This window comes from Hemicordylus capensis, chromosome 1 (genome assembly GCF_027244095.1).
Source record: "Hemicordylus capensis ecotype Gifberg chromosome 1, rHemCap1.1.pri, whole genome shotgun sequence".
Classification (NCBI taxonomy): domain Eukaryota; kingdom Metazoa; phylum Chordata; class Lepidosauria; order Squamata; family Cordylidae; genus Hemicordylus; species Hemicordylus capensis.
Window position 1 is genome coordinate 421,028,253 of NC_069657.1, and position 24,885 is coordinate 421,053,137.

Sequence of the window (24,885 nt, forward strand, 5' to 3'; positions counted from 1 at the left end):
GGAGGAGGGTCTGGAATGTGGCCAGGGTCAATATCGTGGGTATGAGGTCCCCTGAGCTTCTCCAGAGCAACATCCACAGGAGAGGCAGGCTCCAGCTATAGAGCTGTGACTTCCATGAGAGCTTGGTGGATGCTAGAGACTATTCCGAATTCTTCTACTCTCTGGTGAAAGAAGCTGCATGGGATGTCAGGACCTGAGGCTGGGAGATTAGTGTTTAAATATATAGATGTTAAAATAAGCAACATGTCTGTGACCCTTTTGATTTGTTTTCAACCCATTATTTAATTATTACACTGCCACCACCAAATTAAATCCTAATTAAATCCTAATTAAAGTCGTATTGACTTTAACCCTAACTTTTCTATTAACCTGGGGAGAAGTAACCTGGGGAGAAGTAAATAGAAACAGTTGAATCAGTTTTAAAGTTCCAAACCAAAGAAAATAACTATTCTTGGATAATAGCTTCAGTGGTTTCTTAATCACTACAATGTAGGGTCAAAGTGTAATCGTTTCTTTGATTTAAGATTTGGGTGGCATGCATATTTATTTTATGATAAGGTAAAAGCAAACAAAGAATTTTTAAATCATTATGTTAGAAAAAGTCTATATATGGTATGGTTGAAAAATAAATTTTTGTTAGAAGTAAAAACCCCACTTTGGGTATCCCCATTAGAAGTTATATCTAGAAAACAGAAAAATATGCAACAATCTTGGCCAACGTATCGTCATTTGCTCATCCGTCAAGGTGTAAATTATGAACTTAAAAAGCTAGAACATATGCAGGATTGGAATATTTCTTGGTTCCAATACCATCAAATCAATGCTTTATTTAAGCAAGACTGTAAAAGGGGTTTCAACCAGTTAAAGTCAGAATTTGAACTACAGCTGTGCGATAAAGAAGAAAAACTTGTATCCAGGATGTATGGTCTATTACTATTGGAAGATACAAGAATGGAGGTAGTAAAAACCTCAATGATTAAATGGGCCCAGGATCTTGGTTATAACATTGATTTTGAAAAATGGGAAAAACTTTGGATAAAAGATATAAATTTTACTGCTTGCTGTAACCTAAAGGAAAATATTTTGAAAATGATATATAGATGGCATCTTACGCCCCAAAAGTTGGCCATAATTTACAAGAATATGCCAAATAAATGTTGGAAGTGTAAGAAAGAAGAGGGTTCTTATTTTCATTTATGGTGGACATGCAATAAAGTGAGAGGTTATTGGGACTTAATATATAACGAACTTAAAATTTTTTTCAAAATGACCTTTCCTAAGAGTCCAGAATCAATACTATTAGGTATTGATAACAATGCTCTCCCGAGGAAATATTGGACCCTCTTCATGTAACTAACAGCGGCAGCAAGACTGATATTTGCACGCAAATGGAAAGATAGTCAATGCCCATCTAAAGGGGATTGGATCCTTAAAATACTAGAATTGGCAGAAATGGCGAAATTAACATCACTACTAAGAAATAAATTTGAAGATTTCAAAAAAGAATGGGACCCTCTTCTAGTCTATTTAAAAATACACCATAAAATGGATTTTTCTCAGGCCTTTGAGGGCTATTAACAAATGTGTCAAAAATATTCTTAAGTTTATATGATTTATTGGGGAGAGAATGTTTAATTTACAGGCAAGAAATGGTTATTGTCAATAACACTTGTTCCAATGATTGAGATGGAAGTCTTCATCGTATGTCTTCGTGAATGTTTGTATAAGTTGTGTTTGTCCTTTTGTGTTGTGAAACCTGAATAAAAAGTATATTTAAAAAAGTGTAATCGTTTCTGAGACAAGTCTGTACGTCACCTTTTATAGTTCAAACTTGTATTCGAACTGAGATACTAAGATTGTGTCAGCGCATCAAAAAGGCTTTACTTTCCAGCTACTGAGGTGACTGTTTAGAAATAACAAGCTTCTTTAGACTTTCAACGCCTTTACTGGGATACAACCCTCCTGGCTCTATATCATGTGTAATCAACCATACACACCAAACATTTATATTTGATAGTCAAGCTTGCTCTACAGAGGTCATGCCTGGTGTATAAAACTTACCTACAATCCTCCTAATTCCACCCTCAGCCGTACTCTAAAGACCCTAACCAGAGATAATCTCTCTAGCCCTAACCACCCCTATCTCTGGCTCATCCAAGCCCGATCTGAACCTGTCAGTTAATTCCAACTGAATTTTATAGCCACCTGTTCACTCTATTCCAAAGCCCCTTCCTTAGGAATTATCTCCAGAGGAGGTTTCTGAGTTTAAATTCCTCTTGATTGACAGTGTTTACTTGCCAATCACCATACTGGAGTCTGAGCATAGTTTGGGCCGGACATTTTGAGAAGAGTGGCATTCAGTGATGTGGAGCATGTTCAGTACAGCTGCTTCAGAATGTAAAAGGAACAGATTTTGAATTCAAGAACCTTTCAGCTCATGTCCTGTGTAGCAGCTGCACTACATTTAAACATGACCTGCAAAGAACAAGCAAACCAGTATCGAGGAATGCAACGCAACGGTGCTTGACATTAGTGCCTTATTGGTACACTTAGCGCCTCAGCACAGTCCTGAGCAAAGTCGTATTGACTTCAGTTTTTGTTTTTGGCATGCTGACCTTTCCAGGGTGCTGTCCCAGTGACCTCAACTGAGTTTTGTACAGATTGATGAAAGATGATCTACAGAGGTCTTCTGCAGGCAGCTACTGAAATTGTACTCAGTGCATGAAAACAACAAAAACATGGAATTATAATAATTTTTTTGCTTCAGTTGATTTGACTCTGAAGTCTAAAATTGTTCTGATATTGTGCTACCCTTCCTGTCAGCCCTTTTGATCTTAAATGACACCTCAAGGGTGTGAGGCGATGCTGAATTGTAAACAGAGAATGAAATGGTTTTCAGCTAATGGCTCACAGAGCAGTGAAGCCATGAGTCTGGAAACAGTGCTGCTAACAATGAAACAGGTGGACTGGAAAGAATTATATCTAGCTTTAGAAAGGGTATGATTGGGATGTCCAAGATAAATAGCAGTAGTTGTCCTCCTAAGAAATATGAGCCCCTTGGGGATGGAGGTATGCTGCCGCCCGGATGTGCTTTGAGAAACACAGACGCCGGCGGGGGGAAAACGTCAGGAGGGGTAAGTGCACCCTCCCCTGCTCTTAAAGATAGACCCCCGCCGCCTTCGAGCCTCTCTGCCGCAGTTCCGTGCACATCCCTACCAATGGCATGTGGCACCACCATCGTTTGATAGGATTATTGTTCTTAAGGGAAGTCAAGTAAGAGAGGCTCAGATCCAGCTACTTTTGATTGATTGATTAAGTGCCGTCAAGTCGATGTTGACTCTTAGCAGTCACATAGATAGATTCTCTCCAGGATGATCTGTCTTCAACTTGCCCTTTAAGGTCACTCAGTGGTGCATTTATTGCTGTTGTAAATAATACTTTAGTCATGTGTAAATCTCATTGAAGACAATGAGTAGGGATGTGCGTTTCATTTCGGATACAAAACGTTTTGTGCACAAAACAGGCCATTTCGGCTGTTTTGGCAAAACAGCCAAAACAAAACACCCAATGCTCAAAACAGAAAATGTTGTAGCCAAAACAAAACGTCCCTGTTTCGGATACAAAATGTTTTGTTGTTTCGGCTGTTTTGGAACTCCATTTTGCAATCGCAAAAAGTCTTTCTCCTTCAGTCTCCATTTTGAGTTTTGACATCTGTTTGAATTTCTAGCCCTTCCAGCCCGCAGATTGGCCAGCGAAAGCATGGGCTGATCTGCAGGCAATTGCCTCCTTATTCGTTTTAAGCAAATTTAAGGGTAAATTTTACCCTCATTGGCCAGTAGGGCAGTGTACATTTCACTGTTGTTGTTTCACACTGTTGTGTGTAGATCAATTGCATTCCGGGCAGGTGGGGGGGGATGTGGATGTGCATGACCTTTGGCAATCTGCCTGATTTTTTCCAAAGCTCTGCTGTTGTTGTGTGATGTTGATGTTATTTGGGGTGGATTGGGGGCAGAAAGGGGGCTTTAGGGGCAGAAGAGTGGTTCAGGTGGTAGTGCCCCAATGGATGCCTGCTGCCACCCAGATTCCAAAGGAATTGGGAAAAGGGCTGATTTTTAAAGAATTTCTGAAGTTGAAATGGCTTTGGGGCAGATTCGGGGCAGAAAGGGGGCCTGAGGGGCAAAATAGTGGGTTGGGTGGCAGTGCCCCAAGGGGTGCCTGCCACAACCCAGATTCTAAAGGAATAGGGCAAAGGGCTGAGTTCTTAGGAATTGCTGGAAGTTTACACTTCTTTAAGGTCCCCGTCCCCCCCGGAATAATGGAGGTTTCAGCAGACCCATAACTCCACCTGGGGGGCACTGGGGTGCCCGGGAGTGAGTGGTGGTGTAGTGCACATAGGGTGCCAACTGCCCCCATGGGTTGCTAACCCATGGGGTGCTGGGTTCTGTTGTTTCTGAGGTGTTCTGAGTGTAGATTCTCTGGTAGCATATGAGATTTTCAATGACAAACCATGAATCCACTCTCATATGCTACCAGAGAATCTGAATCTACACTCAAAACATCTCAGAAACAACAGAACCCAGTACTCCATGGGTTAGCAACCCATGGGGGTGGTTGGCACCCTATGTGGTCTACACCACCACTCGCTCTGGGCCATCCTGGTGCCCCCCAAGTGCAGTTATAGGGCAAGAATTATGGAGGTCCATCATTCCTTATGGGGAAGAACTTTACAGACACGCAAACAACATTACATCTTTAAAAATCAGCCTTCTGCCCAATTCCTTTGAAATAATTCTGGCAGCTTCCTTGCCACCACTGGGCACTACCACCCACCCAACTCTGCTCTGGGCCACCCCTTTCCCCCCAACATGAAGCTATACTTTTGCTAAAACCTCAATTCTTCCCTATGGGAAAAATCCTATACTTCAAAAATTCACCAAAAATCAGCCCTTTGCCCAATTCCTCTGAAATTTGGGTGGTAGTTTCCACCCATTGGGCACTACCACCCCCACCCACTAGTTTTTCCCTGGGGCCATATTTTAAAATAAAAAAAATTCGGATTCAGATTTTGCAATTTCGAACAAAAAACAAAATTGGGGTGTTTCGGATTGGCTGATTTCGAACAAAGAACAAAATGGGGGTGTTTCAGATTCGGGCAAAAAAAAAACAGGGGGGAAAAACGCACAACCCTATGAGGCTATTCTCACGAGCAGCAGGAACCAGACTAAGGGAGCCCAGGCCAGTTCCTGCCAGGGGCGTATCTAGGGGTAGGGCAGGCAGGGCACATGCCCTGGGCGCCACTTGAAGGGGGGTGCCATTTTGTAAAATTATTTTTTTTAAAAAAAATGGCTGCCAAAAATAAAATGGCCATCATGCATGCTCAAATGGCCTCTGTGAGGCCCTAGGTCATGCCAGGCCTTGCAGAGGCCATTTGAGCATGCGCGGTGGCCATTTTGTTTTCAGTGGCCATTTTAAAAAAAAGATTTTTAAAAATGGCCACTGCACATACTCAGATGGTCACTGCAAGGCCCTGGAGGCCAGTGGGGGGAGAAGGAACCTTTGCAAACCCCCCAGCCTTTAGGAAGCCCCCCGAAGTGGCTACAGGTAAAAAAATAATTATATATAATATAAGTCACTGTACACATATTCAGATTGGCACTATATACAGAGAATCAGGGCTTGTGAATACTGAGCTGATGCTTATGAGCTATGATTGTATTCATTTGCTCTTACTTTGCTTCTTGTGATAAGTGAGTTAAATGTGATGTCTTGCTGATATGGCTATTAATGGTGAGTATGTCTTTGAATCAGTGTGAAATCCTTAATATTAAGGCCCACTGGGAGTTTCTTGCTCTCTTTGTCTCATTTTAACTGTCTTTCTGAAAGACTAGAATATATTCCAAGCAGTGACACAGTTTACTCTGCATATCCTTTAATTATTTACAGAGTATCTGGGAAAAGTCAAATTCTCCATTTATTTTTAAAACTTATGTAATGGTGATGCTACAACGCATAGTAGAGAATTAGATAGGCACTTCTGTTTAGTTTTCCAAGTACACCTCCACATAGTATTTGGGTATTTCATGAGCCCCCACATACTGAAATGTGTAGTTTTCCAGCATTTTTTGGTCTGGCTAAGTCCACTGCTAAAATAGTTTTTGAAATATTAAAAGATTAACAAGCTTGACTTGTATTTTTCAGCTGATATTATGCTAAAGTTATCTGAAAGATGGGTGTCAGATGCTTGGACAGGGGGCGCAATTTCAGTGTTTGCCCTAGGCGCTATTTTCCCTAGATACGCCTCTGGTTCCTGCTGCTTGAGTGCTGCAAAGGGAGCCGTGCAGCTCCTGGCAGTAAACATCCGTAAATGCCCCCACCCTTAAGCAAGGTTAGCGGAGTGAGCACTCAGCTAACGTGAGCCAGTGTGGTGTTGTGGCTAGAGTGCTGGACTAGGACCGGGGAGACCCGAGTTCAGATCCCCATTCAGCCATGATACTAGCTGGGTGACTCTGGGCCAGTCACTTCTCTCTCAGCCTAACCTACTTCACAGGGTTGTTGTGAAAGAGAAACTCAAGTATGTTGTACACCGCTCTGGGCTCCTTGGAGGAAGAGCGGGATATAAAATGTAAAATAATGACAACAACAACAACCCTATTTACTTGTTTATGAGTCGCCACAGCATGGCTCTGCGCCATGGCAACTCACGAGGAGACCCCTGACCGGGAGGTTAAAACAAGCCTCCCAACATGGGGTCTCCCCAGAATGCTCTGCGCACTTGCGCGGAGCATGCTGGGACTTCCAGGGGATGGGTGGCCATTGATCCCCATCACCCTTACCGGCTCCGTGACGGAGCTGGTAATTGTGTGGGTGGCCAATTTGGCCCACCAGGGCAGGCTAGCCACTTCTGTGCAGGGAGAGTGGGCTTGGCCAAACCCCTTACAGCTCTCTACACGGCTTGTGTGGAGAGTCTCAATGGGTCGTAAGATAATTGTGACTAATTTGTTCCACTGGTTGCAAGGTTAGAACAAATGCAGAAAGACTATAACTCTATTCCGAACTTATTGAAAACGAGCTGTAATTCTGTGTAGTGCCAAAAGCAGGTCCAGAAGTCCTGCTTGGCACATCACTCACCATGCTTACCATACTGCTCATGATTATAGCAGCATTCATCTGAAGAAGTGAATGCTGTGATGGTACCTGTACCTGTGATGGTGGGGATTTCCGTCATCAGGAGGCTGGGTCAAAGTAGCAAGCATTCTGTTGTACTAATTGTGTACCAGAACTTGTTATAATCAATTTGGTCATTTCTTGGTATTGAATGAAATGATCCAAGTATCCCTGTGGGTTCCCCGCCCCCACTTCTCTATTTCAGCAACTAAGAATTGTGGAGAGCTTTGCAGACTCAAGCTTTCATGTTAAGTTTGAATTCTTTCAAAACCAAGACATGTCTTGAACTGATGATGAATGCTCTGCCATGAATATGTTTCCAAATGCTGAAGAGTAACAAGCCCCTAGAAGCCTTTTCTTTCAGACAGGCAGCTGGATCCCTCATGGCTGAGAGTGGTGATTAGAGCAGAACAAAGTTGAATAGCATTTGCCTTGAGCGTTTTTCTGCAGAGCTTCTCTGTAATGAGTTCCCACACTTATAGAGTACAGCTTCTAGTATTTAAAGCCTGCCATGATATATTAAGATAAAGATACAATGTGATATTAGTGGTGGGTGTGTGTGTAATATTTTAGGGAATAGGAATGCACCTATTGCCTGGAGGGCTGCCCTGATTTATTTGGTCACTGCCTCATTTTGGGTTTTGGGGATACCTTTAAACATGTTTGTTGGCGTGAGCTGCTATAAGTGCCACTTCTCAGGGTTAAGCCTCCTCTTATAGGTCTGTGGAAGTTCAGTCTCTGAGAGTTGGGCAGCTTCTCTCCACAGCACATGCATGTAAATGCACCTTCAAGAACATCACAGTATCATGTATTCAGTAAGGTGTGCTGTCAAGTCAATTTGTAACCAGTGTGGTGTAGTGGTTAGAGTGCTGGACTATGACCGGGGAGACCCGAGTTCAGATCCCCATTCAGCCATGATACTAGCTGGGTAACTCTGGGCCAGTCACTTCTCTCTCAGCCTAATCTACTTCACAGGGTTGTTGTGAAGAGAAACCTAAGTATGTAGTACACCGCTCTGGGCTCCTTGGAGGAAGAACGGGATATAAAATGTAAAATAAAAATAATAATAATAATAACTGAATCTGGCTGATTTGGGTGATTTGTAGACAGAACAAATCACCCCTGTGCGCAACTGCCCTGATCAGGTACAAAACAAATCATCCCAGATTAGGACTTGGACCTACATTTTGTGGCCAAAATGGATTGGGTGGTAGGGCCCAATGGGTGGAAGCTACCATCCAAATTTCAAAAAAATTGGGCAAAGAGGTTATTTTTTAAAAAGTTGGTGCTTCTTTAAGCTCTTTCCCATAGGGAATAATGGGGATTTCAGCAGCCTTATAGCTCCACATCGGGGCACCAGGGTGGACCAGAGTGGGTGGTGGTGGGTGGTAGTGCCCAATGGGTACAAGGAAGCTACCACCCAGATTTCAAATAAATAGGGCAAAGAGGTGTTTTTAAAAAGGTTTTTGAAGTTGGCATGTCTTTGTGGCAGATTGGGGGCAGAAAAGGGTTTTTGAGGGCAGAAGAGTGGGTCAGGTGGTAGTGCCCTGATGCAGGAGCGGAGCCAGGCTGGCAGCAGCCTGTGTATGGCCGCTGCTGCAGCCCTCTGGCCCCACCCCCCATGTCTGATGTCAGACTCGCCCAGCCAGCCATACCCCCGCGTCTGACGTCAGACGCAGGGGCATGGTCTCCCTTCCAGCCCCGTTTGGAAAGGATATTGGCCCGCACTGCTTTGAGCTGTGCGGGCCGGAACGACTGTCCCTACCTTAAAGGCAGGGAGAGCCGTTCCAGAGGCATTCCTTTAAGGCAGGGAGAGTTGCTCCGGCTGCGCCACCAACACAGCACTGGCTGATTTTGGCTCTGTTTGGGACCGAAATAACCCTTCCATGTCTAACGTCAGACGCGGGCGGCGTGTCTGGGGCTGTGCTCACAGCCCCTGATTGGGTACAGCCCTGGTTCTTTGAACCCGTTTGCCTAAAGGAGCCCCTGGTGGCGCAGTGGTAAAACTGCCGCCCTGTAACCAGAAGGTTACAAGTTTGATCCTGACCAGGGGCTCAAGGTTGACTCAGCCTTCCATCCTTCCGAGGTCGGTAAAATGAGTACCCAGAATGTTGGGGGCAATATGCTAGATCATTGTAAACCGCTTAGAGAGCTCCGGCTATAAAGCGGTATATAAATGTAAGTGCTATTGCTATTGCTAATGGTGGCTCTGCCCCTGCCCCAATGGGTGCCTGCTACCACCCAGATTTCAAATAAATTGGTGAAAGGGGTGATTTTTAATTTTTTTTCTGAAGTTTTTTCTGAAAACCTCTTTAAGCTTTCCTTCCATAGAGAATAATGGGGAATTTCAGCAGCCCCATAATTCCACTTGGGGGGCACCAGAGTAGCCCAGAGCAGATTGTGGTGTAGTGCACATAGGGTGCCAACCACCCCCCAAATGACAAGCCCAAGGGGCACTGGGTTTAGTTGTTTTCCATGTCTGAGGTGTTCTTCTAAGAGTAGATTCTCTGGTAGGAAATGAGAGTGGCTTCCTTGCACCCATTGGGCAGTGCTAGGAAGAAGGCATTTTACACGTTTCTGCCAGGTGTTCCTCCAATAAAGGTAGAACACAGACTCAGGCCTCCCTAGTGATCTCTGAGTGTGGGCAGGCTCATATGGGGAGAGGTGTCTGTTATTATGATAAGTTGGGTCTTTGAGGACTTTGATCAAGATTGTGAGGCAGAAGAAATGTAGTGGTTTAAGAAATAATTCAGACTAGCCAACCCCACACAGAGCATCTGTGCGTTCTTTGGGGCTGGCAGTTACCTCTTCCCTCCCCCCCCTTCTGCCCCAGTCTCCACTTCCAGGCCCAGCCTCCTCTCCTCCCCACCACCACTTCTGCCCCCCCACTCCCCCCCTCCTGGGCCTTGCCTCCACGGCTGGGCTGGGCCCGCCGCTGCCTCTGCGGCCAGGTCCGCCATTGCTGCGGCGACCAATCCTTCTGGGTGCGCCTCAGCCAATCAGGCCTGTCCGCCGCCCAGCCAATTAGCTGGGTGCTGGGACGCATATTCCAAGGTAGGGGTGTGCATTTTGGAATTTTCTTGTTTCGATTTGTATCCTAATTGAAACACCCCCGTTTTGTTTTGTACCCAAATTTTCTGAATCTGAATCAGCCCTGTTTTGTTTTGTAGCCGAATTTTTCTAATCCGAATCTGAATCGATTTGGATTTTTAGAAAGGGTCCCAGGGCAAAAAGAGTGGGTGGTGGTGGTAGTGTCCAATGGGTGGAAGCTACCACCCAAATTTCAAAGGAATTAGGCAAAGGGCTGGTTTTTTGTGAATTTTTTTAAATTTACACATCTTTAAGAATTTTCCAATAGGGAATAATGGGGATTCCAGCAAATGTATCACTTCAAATCAAGGGGAAAGGGATGACCCAGAGCGGAGTGTGGTGGGTGGTAGTGCCCAATGGGGGCAAGGAAACTTCCAGAATTATCTCAAAAGAATTAGGAACATAGGAAACTGCCATATACTGAGTCAGACCATTGGTCTATCTATCTCAGTATTGTCTTCACAGACTGGCAGCGGCTTCTCCAAGGTTGCAGGCAGGAATCTCTCTCAGCCCTATCATGGAGAAGCCAGGGGGGGAACTTGAAACCTTCTGCTCTTCCCAGAGCAGCTTCATCCCCTGAGGGGAATATCTTGCAGTGCTCACACATCAAGTCTCCCATTCATATGCAACCAGGGCAGATCTTGCTTAGCTATGGAGACAAGTCATGCTCAGCCACAAGACCAGTTCTCCTCTCCATCTGGCAAAGGGCTGATCTTTTGTGAATTGTTGAAGTTTATGTGTCTTTTAAGATTTCTCCCATAGGGAATAATGGAGGTTTCAGCAGCCCCATAATTCCACTTGGGGGGCACTGGGGTTTCCCAGAGCGAGGGGTTGTGTAGTGCACACAGGGTGCCAACCACCTCCATACCCACAAGCCCTTGGGGTACTGGGTTTTGTGTTTCTGAGGTGTTCATTGTAGATTCTCTGGTAGCATATGAGATTTTCAGTGAAAAACAAGAATCCATTCTCATATGCTACCAGAGAATCTACACTCAGAACACCACAGAAACAACAGAAGCCAGCACCCCATGGGTTAGCAACCCTTCCCCTGGCCAATGTGGGGTCAGTAAAGAGTGGCAAGAAGCAAAAGAGCTAATGGGGAACAAGGAGGGAATTGTCAGCAGGTCAGCCCATGATTTAGGTCACAGATCAGAAGGCTGGAAGGGTGGGAAATTCAAAGAGATGAAAGATGTCTGAAAGATGTGTGGCCTGGTTGCGAAATGGCCTAGAGTTTATTTGTCAGTCTGCTATCATTTTGCCTGCCTACCTGTCATTTATTAATCTTTAAGTCTTCATTGAAGTGTGCATTGATGTGTGAAAAATGAGGCCAAGACTGACCAAAGATGCATATTAATTTGCAAATTGTTTCAGCCTCTTGCATCAGACCAGTTATCTAGCTGATGTTACTCAGATAATACAGGACATAATGCCATTCATTACACAGAATGGAAAGATCAAAGGTCCCACATGTGTGAACCTGTGAATCTTTCTTTATCTTTTGTGAGGATAATCAGGCATTAGATAGTTTGGTGTTTACAGTATTTTACCTTTTAATAGAGGTAATGTACTATGATTTCCTGAGTTTTGCTCTCCGTAAGCGGAGCAAAACAGCTAGTTAATATGGTTTTTAATGCTGACATGCCTTGTAAATTAAAGCTAAAGTTGTGCCATTGAGTGGGTGTTGACTCCTGGAGACCTCAGGGCCATGTGGTTTTCTTTGGTAGAATAAAGGAGGGGTTTACCATTGCCTTCTCTTGTGCAATGTGAGATGATGCCTTTCAGCACCTTCCTATATTGCTGATGCCCGATATAGGTATTTCCCATATTCTGGGAAACATACCAGCGGGGATTTGAACCAGCAGCCTCTTGCTCCCTACTTCCCCGCTGTGCCAAAGCTGTGTCAAAGCTGACATGCCTTGTAGGGATAGCTTATAGGAAAGCTCATTAGCTACATGCAGTTTGGCTCTGGTTATCTCTTGGATTGATCTTGGTGAATAATTGACATTTTTCCAACTCAGACAATTCCTTCATTAATTTCTTCAGTGGGATTCATTTATCCTGGGGAAAGCAACTCATCTTAAAAAAAAACCCAAAACCTTATATTTTCCTTTCTTCTTTAAATGCAGTTCTTACTTGTTTCATCTTCTTTAGCTGGTATTTTGCATGCTAGAACAGTTAGGAAAACAAGGTCAAATGATACTCATGTTTCTCTAGATGTGTGCTTCCTTAGAGTAAATGGGACTTAAAAATAGAGAGCTGGATTGTTCTTCAGCTAGGCTGCTAGGTTTTTTCCACACATTGTACAGAAGTAAAACTAGTTTTGCCCCTGAACATATGCTCCAGAATTTGCATGCAATTGTGACTCTGTGAAGCAAGTCGATAGCACATATGGACCTATTTCACAATAATCTTATCATTTTGTGAAAATCTCTCCCCATTGGATTTCCAGTTCATTCACTGGATAGCCTAAGCAACTACTCAAACTGATCATCCTTGAAACAACACAATATCTGGTTTTGAGCATAAAATAGCAGAGGCGTATCTAGGGAAAATAGCGCCTAGGGCAAACACTGAAATTGCGCCCCCTGTCCAAGCATCTGACACCCATCTTTCAGATAACTTTACCATAATATCAGCTGAAAAATACAAGTCAAGCTTGTTAATCTTTTAATATTTCAAAAGCTATTTAGCAGTGGACTTAGCCAGACCAAAAAATGCTGGAAAACTACAAATTTCAGTATGTGGGGGCTCATGAAATACCCAAATACTATGTGGAGATGTACTTGGAAAACTAAACAGAAGTGCCTGTCTAATTCTCTACTATGCATGGTAGCATCACCATTACATAAGTTTTAAAAATCAATGGAGAATTTGACTTTTCCCAGATACTCTGTAAATAATTAAAGGATATGCAGAGTAAACTGTGTCACTGCTTGGAATATATTCTAGTCTTTCAGAAAGACAGTTAAAATGAGACAAAGAGAGCAAGAAACTCCCAGTGGGCCTTAATATTAAGGGTTTCACACTGATTCAAAGACAAACTCACCATTAATAGCCATATCAGCAAGACATCACATTTAACTCACTTATCACAAGAAGCAAAGTAAGAGCAAATGAATACAATCCTAGCTCTTAAGCGTCAGCTCAGTATTCACAAGCCCTGATTCTCTGTATATAGTGCCAATCTGAATATGTGTACAGTGTCTTATATTATATATTTATTATTATTATTTTTACCCATAGCCCCTTCGGGGGGCTTCCTAAAGGCTGGGGGGTTTGCAAAGATTCCCCCTCACCCCGCTGGCCTCTAGGGCCTCCCAGGAACCTTCTGAGTATGTGCAGTGGCCGTTTTTAAAAATAATCTTTTTTTTTAAGGCCACTGAACACAAAATGGCCACCGCGCATGCTCAAATGGCCTCTGCAAAGCCTGGCATGACCTAGAGCCTCACAGAGGCCATTTGAGCATGCACAGTGGCCATTTTGTTTTTGGCAGCCATTTTTTAAAAAATTAATTTTACAAAATGGCGCCCCCTTCAAGTGGCGCCCGGGGCATGTGCCCTGCCTGTCCTACCCCTAGATACGCCCCTGTAAAATAGGTTTGTTCTCATGACCAGAAGCTGGGTAAGAGGTGTGTCCAGTTAGGCTCCAAGCCCCATGCACGCTCCTGAGAAATGATCATGTGTCAGCAAATATCAAGGTAGGAAGAAGGGGAAATGATAGCTGCAATCTGGGTAGGATGGTGGTGGCCAACCCCCACCATTACCCAGTACAGTCTCGAGGGTGGAGGAAAAGCACATCCCACCCTATCATGACTAGCACACAATCACTTCTAGCATAGCGTAGTGATTAGAGTGTTGGACTAGGCCTGGGAAGATCCAGGTTTGAATCCCCATTCAACCATGAAACTCACTGGGTGACTCTGGGCCAGTCATTTATCTCTCAGCCTAACCTACCTCACAGGGTTGTTGTGAAGGTAAAAATAAGCATGTACACTGCTCTGAGCTCCTCGGAGGAAGAGCAGGATATCAATGTAATAAAATAAATAAACTTTTGCCAACACACAACAATTTCTTGGGAGTGCACACACGGCTTGGACCCTGGCTGGACGCTCCTCCTACACAGCTTCTGATCATGAGAACAAGTCTAATATTTAACTCACAATGGCAAACGATGACTGATCTATGTTATAACTCTACCGCTCACTGCTACATTACTGTTGAAAAATCAATAAAAATAGTCAAAACCAACAACAATCTGGGTGACAAGTCACAAAAATCTCACTTATTGATGTATCTAAAAATAGTGTGAGAACAGCCCTATATCGTGGGATATAAGCTCAAATAAATATGAGAGCAAGGGTCCTACTCCAGAAACAACAAGAGGTGAGGGGGCTTTATGCAAAACACTTAAATGTGAAACTCTTGGATTGGCTTGATCAGAAAATGTTCTGGTGGAAGAACAAGCCGGGTTTCATGCAGGCTGTTCTGCTTTAGATCAAGTGCACATCCTGCAGCATCTAGTAGAACAGTACATTTGTAAACCTGGTGCTACACAGCATGCCTCTTTTATAGATTTTAGGTCTTTGATTTGTTTTCTAAGGAAAAAATGTGGTTTAGATTTAAGAATGCCACTATAGATAAATGTTTATTGCTTCTGCTGTACAAACTACATGAAAATGCTTGCTTGAAAGTTCGCTGCAGCGTTCGAGGTCATCTTACAAAAGAGATTCCAACTTGGAGAGGGGTTAGACAAGGCTGTATACTGGCTCCCTTGTTGTTCAATGTTTAGCCTACTTCCCAGTAGGCTTATGAGTTCACCTGGCATTCCGTGTGTCCTTCCCCCTATCTTTGCGACGCCGGGACCAATATGAACCAAATCGGGTACAGCTGTAGGGACACATAGGGACACCTCAGTGGTGTACTTTGTGATGATGTCACCCACCCCAATTCAATATATGATGAATATGAAGAATATTTATTTACCTATTTCAACAAAAGTTCCCAAAGTCCTTTACATAGACATACACACACACACACATGCAATGGCTCCTTGTCCCCAAAGGGCTAACAATCTAAAAAAGAAACACAAGATATTATTAAACTTATTATTATTTATTATTAAAACTATTTATTAGAACATTTTTATACCACCCAAAACTTATGTCTCTGGGTGGTTTACAACAGAATAAAAACAAAGTAAAACATTTGTTAAAACAAAAATGCGAGGGGGGGGGGACACACACACACACATTACAACAATTTAAAAATTTCAAAACAATACTTTTAAACAGCATTAAAACCATAGACATGTGGTCATAAAAAGATAGACACCAGCAACAGCCAGTGGAGGGATGCTGTGCTGGGGATGGACAGGGCCAGTTGCTCTCGCCCTTTTAAATAAAGAGAACCACCACTTCAAAAAGGTGCCTCTTTTATCCACCCCCAGCACAGTAATTCCAGTGACTGTTTATCTTATGTTTCTTTTTAGATAGTGAGCCCTTTGGGGACAGGCAGCCATCTTATTTTTTTTATTATTTCTCTATGTAAACTGCTTTGGGAACTTTTTTTGAATGTTGTTGTTGTTGTTGTTCAGTTAGCAGGCGTTATATTACCATAAAGCTCAACTTGGCCTCTATAATGTGGCCAGAAGTGCCTTCTATCAGCTTCGGCTGATATGCCAGCTGCATCCATTTCTTGAGATAAACGACCTCAGAGCAATGGTACATATGCTGGTAACATCCAGACTGAATTGCTGCAATGTAGTCTATGTGGGGCTGCCCTTGTGTGTAGTCTGGAAGCTACAGCTGGTTCAGATCGCGGCAGCCAGGTTGGTCTCTGGCTCATCTTGGAGAGACCAAAATACTCCCGTATTGAAATATTGCGTATTGAAATATTGGCCGTATTGCCAATAAGTTTCCGGGCAAAATACAAGGTGCTGTTTATAACCTATAAGGCCCTAAATGGCTTGGGCCCTGGCTATTTAAGAGAACGTCTTCTTTGTCATGAACCCCACCACCCATTGAGATCATCAGGCGACATCTGTCTGCAGTTGCCACCGGCTCATCATGTGACTACTCTGCTGCTACCCCAGAGCTTTGGAATGAGCTCCCTGCTGAAATAAGAGCCTCCCCATCTCTGACAACTTTTAAAAAGTCTTTAAGATGCACCCAGGCTTTTAATTAAATACTAGCTGATCCGGTGCAGAGCGTCTATGCACCTAGTTCCCCCACCCCCCACCGCTTTTTTGCTTGCCACCCCCACCACATTCTTCCCAGCTGCCACTCTTCTTCTCCCCCCGCCCACAGCCGGTGTGTCCACCCACCTGCCGGGGCCACTTGCAATTTACGACTGCTTCGGCTGCCTGCCATTTGCCACTCCAGCCGCCTGCCCGTTGGTTGTAGTGCCCGCAGGTCGTGGCCGGCCACCTGCCCTCCAGTTGTGGCTGTCCATTATTCGCAGCCACCCGTCTGCTGTGCCCGCTCGCTGTCCACAGCCACTGCAGCCACTCTGGCCACTGGGCCACCGTTCGCGGCCACCATTCATGGCCGCCTTTCTGCTGAGCCTGCTCGCCAGTCACTGCTGCTCTGGCTGGCCGCCTGCCAGGGTCACTCGCTTGTCCGCCAGCCACCCATCTTCTCCCTGCTCCCCCCTGTTGCTGGCCATTTGCCGGGCCTCCGCTTGCCCCCATGGCTGGCCATTCGCCAGGCTGCCAAATCTCCACCCCCACTGTGGTCTCCCGTTGCTAATCGGCAGCTCTCTCACGAGAGCTGCCACACATGGGATTAAGGTGTGCCTAATGAAAATTAGGGTGTGCACACATTAGGGTGTGCCCAAAAGAACTGAATATATAGGTTGTTTTAACAGTTTTAACATCGTTTTAAAATGTTGTTTTAAATTTAAATTGTTGTAATGTTTTAACTTTTACTATATCATTTATTTTAACTACTGTTTTGTTTTTTATCGTCATTTATTTTAACTAATGTTTTAACTTTTTGTTTGTTTGCTTGTTGTAAACCGCCCAGAGACATGAGTTTTGGGCAGTACAGAAATGTGTTAAATAAATAAAGAAAGAAATATAATAATTATACCTTACTGGAAACTGTTCAATCAGATTTTTTAGATCTATTATCCAGGTGCCGAGTTGTGTTCCCAATGTGGTTCTCCGTTGGGAAGCTGGTGTTATCAAGGCAGAGTCAGAGCTTTGGCTATGCATTTTTGCATTTTGTTAAAGTTGTTGTTCTGTCTGGTTGGCTTAGTTTCCTTGACTATGGTTGATAATTATGACTCAAGGTGGAAAAAATCCTTAAAGCAAAAATTATATTTCTGTTTTTTTAAAGCAGAAATTATATGTCTGCTTTACATACATATAGAGAGAGCCAGCATAGCATAGTGGTTAGAGTGTTGGACTAGAACCAGGAAGACCTGAGTTCTAATCTCATTCAACCATGAAACTCCCTGGGTGACTCTGGGCCAGTTATGTATCTCTCAGCCTAACCTACCTCACAGAGTTGTTGTGAGGATAAAAAATAACCATGAGATCCTCGGAGAAAGAGCAGGATGTTTTATATATATATATAAATAAATAAATATATAATGGTTTTCGCAGGAAGAATGTATTAATGTTCCACCTGTTCCACCTGTCCCTAAGGACCAGAGATCTCTCGTGAGAGGAGAAATTTCTTGAGTCCTTGGCAGCATATATTGGAGGAAGTCATGCTAAGAGCATCTGGGAGGTCGGAGAGGGTGAAAAGAGGAAGGGGGTAGATTCTGTAAGCTCACTGACCTCTCCTGATGAACAACAGCTGTCTCACTCTGCCTGCACATTCCTGTCTCGGCTGAGGAGGTTTGTTTTTGCAGCCCCAGACTTTCTGAAGGACCAGCTTGTGGTAGCCTGATTGCTGCCCTATTCCACTTGTGGCTTCTATCTGAGTGCTTGACTTGTTCCACCTGTCCCTAAGGACCAGAGATCTCTCGTGAGAGGAGAGGTTTCTGGAGTCCTTGGCAGCATATATTGGAGGAAGACACGCCAGAGGCCTACCTGTAAGTGGCCACTGAAGCCAGCCGCCAAAGGGGGACAGCCTTTGGTGCCAGGCCTTTGGTGTGGGAATGGGGTCTGCGGGGCGTGGGAGGAGTTATAAGGTGGAGTTGGAGGTTTGGGTTGAATGTTGTTAGTCCTCCCTTTTATTGGGTTGTGCCAGGGATTTTGTTGTCATGTGTTTGGGTTCTCTTGGGCCGAATGATGTGAGGGTGAGGGTATCCAGCAGCTCTGGGGCAGCTATTACTGTTGCGGTGGGGAATAGAAGAATTGGTGTTGGCAGAGCAGCTGGCCATTACAGGGGAAGGAAAACCAGTTTAGTAACTATTTCCACTTCTGGCTGCCCTGTCAGCAATCTGGCCTCGGGGAGCAGTTCCAACCTCCCACAGAACCTAGCCTTACTCCTTTGCAATGCCAGGTCGGTTCAGCATAAAACTGAAATCATCCATGTCTTGATCATGGATGAGGGAGCCAACCTGGCTTGTATAACTGAGACTTGGATAGGAGAGGCTGGTGGCCCAGTTTGGGCCCAGTTTCTTCCACCAGGCTACTCTGTTGTGGAGCAGGCTAGGGGATGTGGGTGGTGTGTGTGTGTGTGGCTGTGGTCCATAAGGATACAATTTCCCTTATCAAGGCCCCTGTATGACAGTTGACTTACACTGAGTATGTCTTTTTGAGGCAGGCAACTAGGGATAGTTACCCCTGCTAACTTGGCAAAGAGGCACCTTTTAACGTGGTAATTCTCTTTATTTAGCAGGGGGAGAGTAACTGGCCCTATCCACCCCCAGCACAGTGCCTCCAGTGGCTGTTGCTGGTGTCTATCTTATTTTTTTTTAGATTGTGAACCCTTTGGGGACAGGGACCCATCTTATTTATTTATTATTTCTCTGTGTAAACTGCCCTGAGCCATTTTTGGAAAGGAGGTATAGAAATCGAATTAATATAATATAATGTATAGATTGGGGATTCTGTTGGTCCACCCCGCTGCCCAACTGACTCTCTAACTGAGCTGATGGAGCTGGTCTTGGAGCTGGTCTTGGAGTCATCCTGAGCCATTTTGGAAGGGCAGTATACAAATCAAATAAATAAATAAATAAAATTTGGTTCTGGGGGACTTCAAAATCTATTGTGAGGCTGACTTGTTTGGTGCAGCTCAGGAGTTCATAGTGATCATGACAACTATGGGCCTATGCCAACTAGTTTCAGGACCAACTCATGTTGCCAGCCACATACTCAATTTGCTCTTTTGTTCAGATCAGGGTGGTGTTCCGTGGTTGCAGGATCCTGTGGTTTCATCATTGTCATGGAGGGACCACTACCTGGTTAAGGTTGGTTTCACAGCCACAACCCAGCCCTGCAGGGGTGGCGGACCTATTAATATGGTCCGCCTGAGACGGCTGCTAGAACCCATCGGATTCCAAAAAGCCTTGCTGGGTTTTGATGTTGGTTCTTCCAGTGATTCTCTTGATGCCCTGGTGAGAACCTGGAATAGGGAACTCACCAGGGCAGTAGACACGATCGCTCCTAAGCGTCCCTTCTGATCTGCTTTAAAAGTGTCCCCTTGGTATACAGAGGAGTTACAGGGTCTGAAGCAGCAAGGTAGGCGACTGGAGCGCAAGTGGAGGAGAACTCAGCTTGAATGTGACAGGACACAGCATAGAGCACACTTGAAGGTTTATGTGGAGGTGGTGTGTGCAGCAAAAAACCAATTCTGGTCTGCGTGTATTGCTTCTGCGGACCATCCAGCAGGGCTGACCCAGGTTGTGAGGAGTTTGATTCAGGCTACTTCCAATTCAAACCAATCCCAAAGCAGACTTTGTTCTGCTGCGATGATTTTAATGGGTTCTTTGTGGACAAAATCTCCTGTATTCGAACCAACTTGGACTCCACTGTTTCTGCAGAGTCTATTAAGGTGGTGTCCAGCGATCCCTCTTGCAGTATTAGATTGGATCAGTTTCAATCTGTAATGCCTGATGACGTGGACAAGCTGCTTGGGGCAGTGCGACCTACCACCTGTTCTCTGGATCCTTGCCCGACTTGGCTGCTTTTATCTAGCAGGTAGGTTGTTGGAGATGGTCTAGTTAATATCATTAACTCATCGCTGAGGGAGGGTAGGATGCCTCCTTGTTTGAAGGAGGCAATGATTAGATTCCTCAGTGATGGATAGTTATAGGCCGGTCTCCAATCTCCCATGGTTGGGCAAGGTGATTGAGAGAGTGGTGGCTAACCAGCTCCAGATGGTTTTGGAGGAAACCAATTATCTAGACCCATTTCAAACTGGCTTTAGAGTGGGCTATTGTGCTGAGTCTGCCTTGGTTGGTCTGATGGATGACCTTTACCAGGAAACCGACAGAGGGAGTGTGGCTCTGTTGGTTCTTTTGGATCTCTCGGTGGCGTTTGATACCATCAACCATGGTATCCTTCTGGATCGCCTGGGGAAACTGGGGATAGGAGGCACTGCTTTGCAGTGGTTCTCCTCTTATCTCTGAGTCAGATTCCAGATGGTGGAGCTTGGTGACAGTTCCTCTTTAAAACAGGAACTATTATATGGAGTCCCTCAGGACTCCATTTTGTCACCAATGCTTTCTAATATTTACATGAAACTGCTGGGTGAGGTCATCAGGAGATTTGGTGCAGGGCGTTATCAGTATACTGATGACACCCAAATCTATTTCTCCTCCTCCTCCTCCTCCTCCTCCTCCTCCTCATCTGCCTATGGGTAGTAATGGGCTGGATGAGGGATAACAAATTGAAGCTGAATCCAAGTAAGATGGAGGTGCTCATTGTGGGGGGGATCGGAATTTAGGGGATGAGTTAGATCTTCCTGTGCTGGATACACTTCCCCAGAAGGAACAGGTATGGCAGCTTGGGAGTGCTCTTGGATCCAGGCCTCACCCTGGTATCTTAGGTGGAAGCTATGGCCAGGAGTGCTTTCTATCTTCGGCTGATTCAACAGCTACCTCCATTCCTTGAAGAAAATGATCTCAAAACAGTGGTGCATCAGCTGGTAATCTCCAGGCTCAACTACTGCAATGTGCTCTATGTGGGGATGCCTTTGTATGTAGTTTGGAAACTTCAGTTAGTTCAAAATGCGGCAGCCAGATTGGTCTCTGGGGTAACCTGGAGAGACCATATTATGCCTGTCTTAAAACAGTTGCAGTGGCTGCCGATATGTTTCCGGGCAAAATACAAAGTGCTGGTTATTACCTTTAAAGCTCTAAATGACTTGTGTCCGGGCTACCTTAGAGAGTGCCTTCTTCGATATGATCCCCATTGCTCGTTGAGATCATCTGGAGAGGGCCATCTCCAGTTGCCACCGGTACATCTGGTGGCGACTCGGAACCGGGCCTTTTCTGTAGCTGCTCCTGGTCTATGGAATGCACTCCCGGCAGATATCCGCAGTTTAGGCTCACTGTGAGCCTTTAAGAGAGCCCTGAAAACTTATTTGTTTGGCCTGGCCTTCCAAGGTTTGTAAAGTGTTGTTTTTTTTAAGTATTTTAATTGGTTTTTAATGTTTTGAATTGTTTTTATATTGTTTTAAGCACTGTGTTTTGAATTGTGTGTTTTTATGTCTTTTTAAAGTTGTTGTACACTGCCCAGCCCCTTTGGATGGGGCGGTTTATAAATGTAATAAACAAACAAACAAATAAAATGGGTCTTGATCATTAGGCAAAGAGAACACTTAACAGCGAGTACTGAATGTGGAAGGGCAATTAGGTCTAGCTCGCCTTCTGAGAGATATATTTCTGACTAACCAACTCTCCTCCTTAAGACCTGAGAATTATTTAAATCATCTAATGACTGCAAAATTCAGAAGAGCTTTTACTCTTGCCCAATTTAACATACTTCCTACAGTGGTATTAGATGGGGAATATAAGAAAATACCATATACATCTCAATTATGCTCTTGTGATACTGGAGCTATTGAAATGACTGCACATGCTTTACTTCATTGTTTGTTCTATAAGGATATTTGTAATAGTTTTATTTCTCCATTTTTAATAAATTATCCTTGCCATACTGATATGTTTTATCTTCAACATTTGCTATCCGATTACAATGATTCAGTTTCTTTAAATGTGGTTAAATTTTGTTTTGTAGTGTGTAAAATTCATAAAGAGATACTTACTTGATCTCCCCCATACCCACAACTCTTGTTTTCAAACAACTCTTTCCCAGTTGTTACGATTATTGTGTGATGATTATTTAGCTGGTCGATGACCGTAATAAAGGAATCTATCTATCTACAACTTACATTATCCCAAGCTTCAGTAGCCTTTGGTTGGAGATAATGGAGTTGTAGTCAACAACATCTGGGTTGTTGACTCAGGGGGTCCATATTGGTCCTTATTCCTTTGGTATTCAAGTACTAGAGATCCCTTCTCTGCACATAATACTGTCCAATACAGTGGTCCCTCGACTTACAAACTACTCGACATAAGTATTTTTCGAGTTACAAACGGCAGTTTTAGATCCGGTTTTAGATGCGGTTTTTTCGACTTACAAATTTTTAGATGGGGTTTCCTCGACTTACGAATTTTACATGCGGTTTCCTTGACTTACGAATTTTACATGCGGTTTCCTTGACTTGCCTGCCTGTTTACTGCCTGTTTATTCTTGAAAAGAAATGTTCCTGTGCAGTTTGCAAGCCTTACTGGGGGTCTGGGTCTTTTTTCTAGGCTCCGGAACGCATTAATCCGTTCCCAATGCATTCCTATGGGAAACCGCTTTTCGACTTATGAACTTTTCGACTTACAAATGTGCATTCGGAACGGATTAATTTCGTAAGTAGAGGGACCACTGTAGTTTTAACTGCCCCTCTCCATTCTGTGAACTGTCCACTGGTCCAACTGAATGGTACTAAAAGTATCCCAAGAAGAACTAGGCCAGAGAGAACTGAGAAGAGAACCAAAAACCAGATCAAAGGAAGAGACAGACCTCAAACTGGTGCTTGAAAGAAGAAGTTTATTTTATTTTTTCAAACAGAGGACTTGGGTAGTATTCTGCTACACCAATTAAAGCAACTCATTCAAGGCACCATTAAGCATAAACTAGAGCACCAGCAAGCTGAGCTGAGCTACAGTGCACCACCCAGTATTCCTTGCAGCTGGGGATTGGCTCTGCCACTAACCTGTCTGCTGGTGTGGGATCAGTTCTGTGGAAGCCAGGTGAATGGCGGAGCCGATCTACAAGTGTACTTTGGAGTGCTAGGTGGTGCGCTGGAGTACTAGGGAGTGCTAGGTGGCATGCTGCATCTCGGAGCAGCTTACCTCTGGAGCAGAGGTAAGCACCTTCTAATTTATGCTTAAAGGTGCTTATTGCCCTCACTCCCCGGTGGTGCCCGCACTGGCCGCTACTGGTATATACACAACCCTTGTTTTCTTTATGAAGTTCTTCCTGATGGTCAGGTGATGTAAATTAATGACCAGTCAGAAGAAGATGTGCTTTAGATGGAAAATATCCACAGAAATAAAAAGGCAGCTTTGTAGGAAAATAGTTTTAATAACAGTATGCTTGCCTGCTGTCTGATCACAATAGCAGATTAACACTTAGTATGTAGGGATGTGCGGACTGGTCTGGAGGTCCGGGGGTTTGGGATCGAACCGAACCCCTCCCCCCACCCCGGGTTCCGTCCGGACTAGAACTGAACCTCCGGACAACTCCATGAATATATATTTTTTAAAAATACCTGTAGCCCCTTTGGGGGGCTTCCTGTAGGCTGGGGGTGGGGTGGGGGTGTCTGTGAAAGTTCCCCCTCCCCCCGCCGGCCTCTGAAATCACCACCGCAGCCAGGTAAAGGGACTATTTTCAGCCCGTTCTGGCCTTCATAACCGCACGATGGCCATTTTGGCAACCGCCGTGCATGCGTAAATGGCCTCTGTGAGGCCTGGCATGGCCCACGGCCTCGCAGAGGTCATTTGTGCATGTGCAGTGGCCATTTTGTTTTTGTTTTTCCAGTGGCCAGCCAGTTCCGTGCACACCCCTATTAGTATGCTATCTAGATTCATTTCTTTCTGGCAACAAACATTAATGAGAAGGAAAAATGTCTTGGCATAAGCTGGAATCCTCTCTTTGTCAAACTTCTCTCAAAGTTAAACAAATTAATAACCAAATTTAGGATGCATGATTTGTAAATCTCCGTAAGCTCTTCAGCTCTTGAGATGTCAATAGACTTATTTATTCTTATGCTGGGTTTTGTGCTAGAATGTATTTTCTACTTTTCTTTATAACTTCAGAGTCAGGAAAATGACAGAAAATATGAAAACAAAAAGGGGTTGTCTATAAGATCACTTGTCCAGATCATGGTGAATATTATGTAGGTGAAACCGGAAGACCCTTAGTAGTGGATTAAAGCTTTTGTCTCAGAGCAAGCTCACGTGAGAGGAAGAAAAATGCTGAATTATCCCCTCTGAGCTTTCTGAGCAAGACTTCTCCTCAAACTTTCCTGTAATTTTTGGTAGGTTCTAAAGGCTGCTACCACCACACGCTTACCAAAAAAGCTTAACCCCACCCCCTCATCCCTGGGCTTGGGGTGGAATCCTAAGGAAACCTCTCTTGCTTTTGCTATTGGAAAAGTACAAAAACCTTCCATGTGCA

At 44.3% G+C, this 24,885-nt stretch overlaps 1 protein-coding gene across 12 annotated transcripts in view; it reads left to right on the plus strand.

Moving 5' to 3' along the window:
* KCNH1 (potassium voltage-gated channel subfamily H member 1) overlaps window positions 1–24,885 on the plus strand; it is a 429,320-nt gene that overhangs the window by 153,683 nt on the left and 250,752 nt on the right. The window lies entirely within an intron of this gene.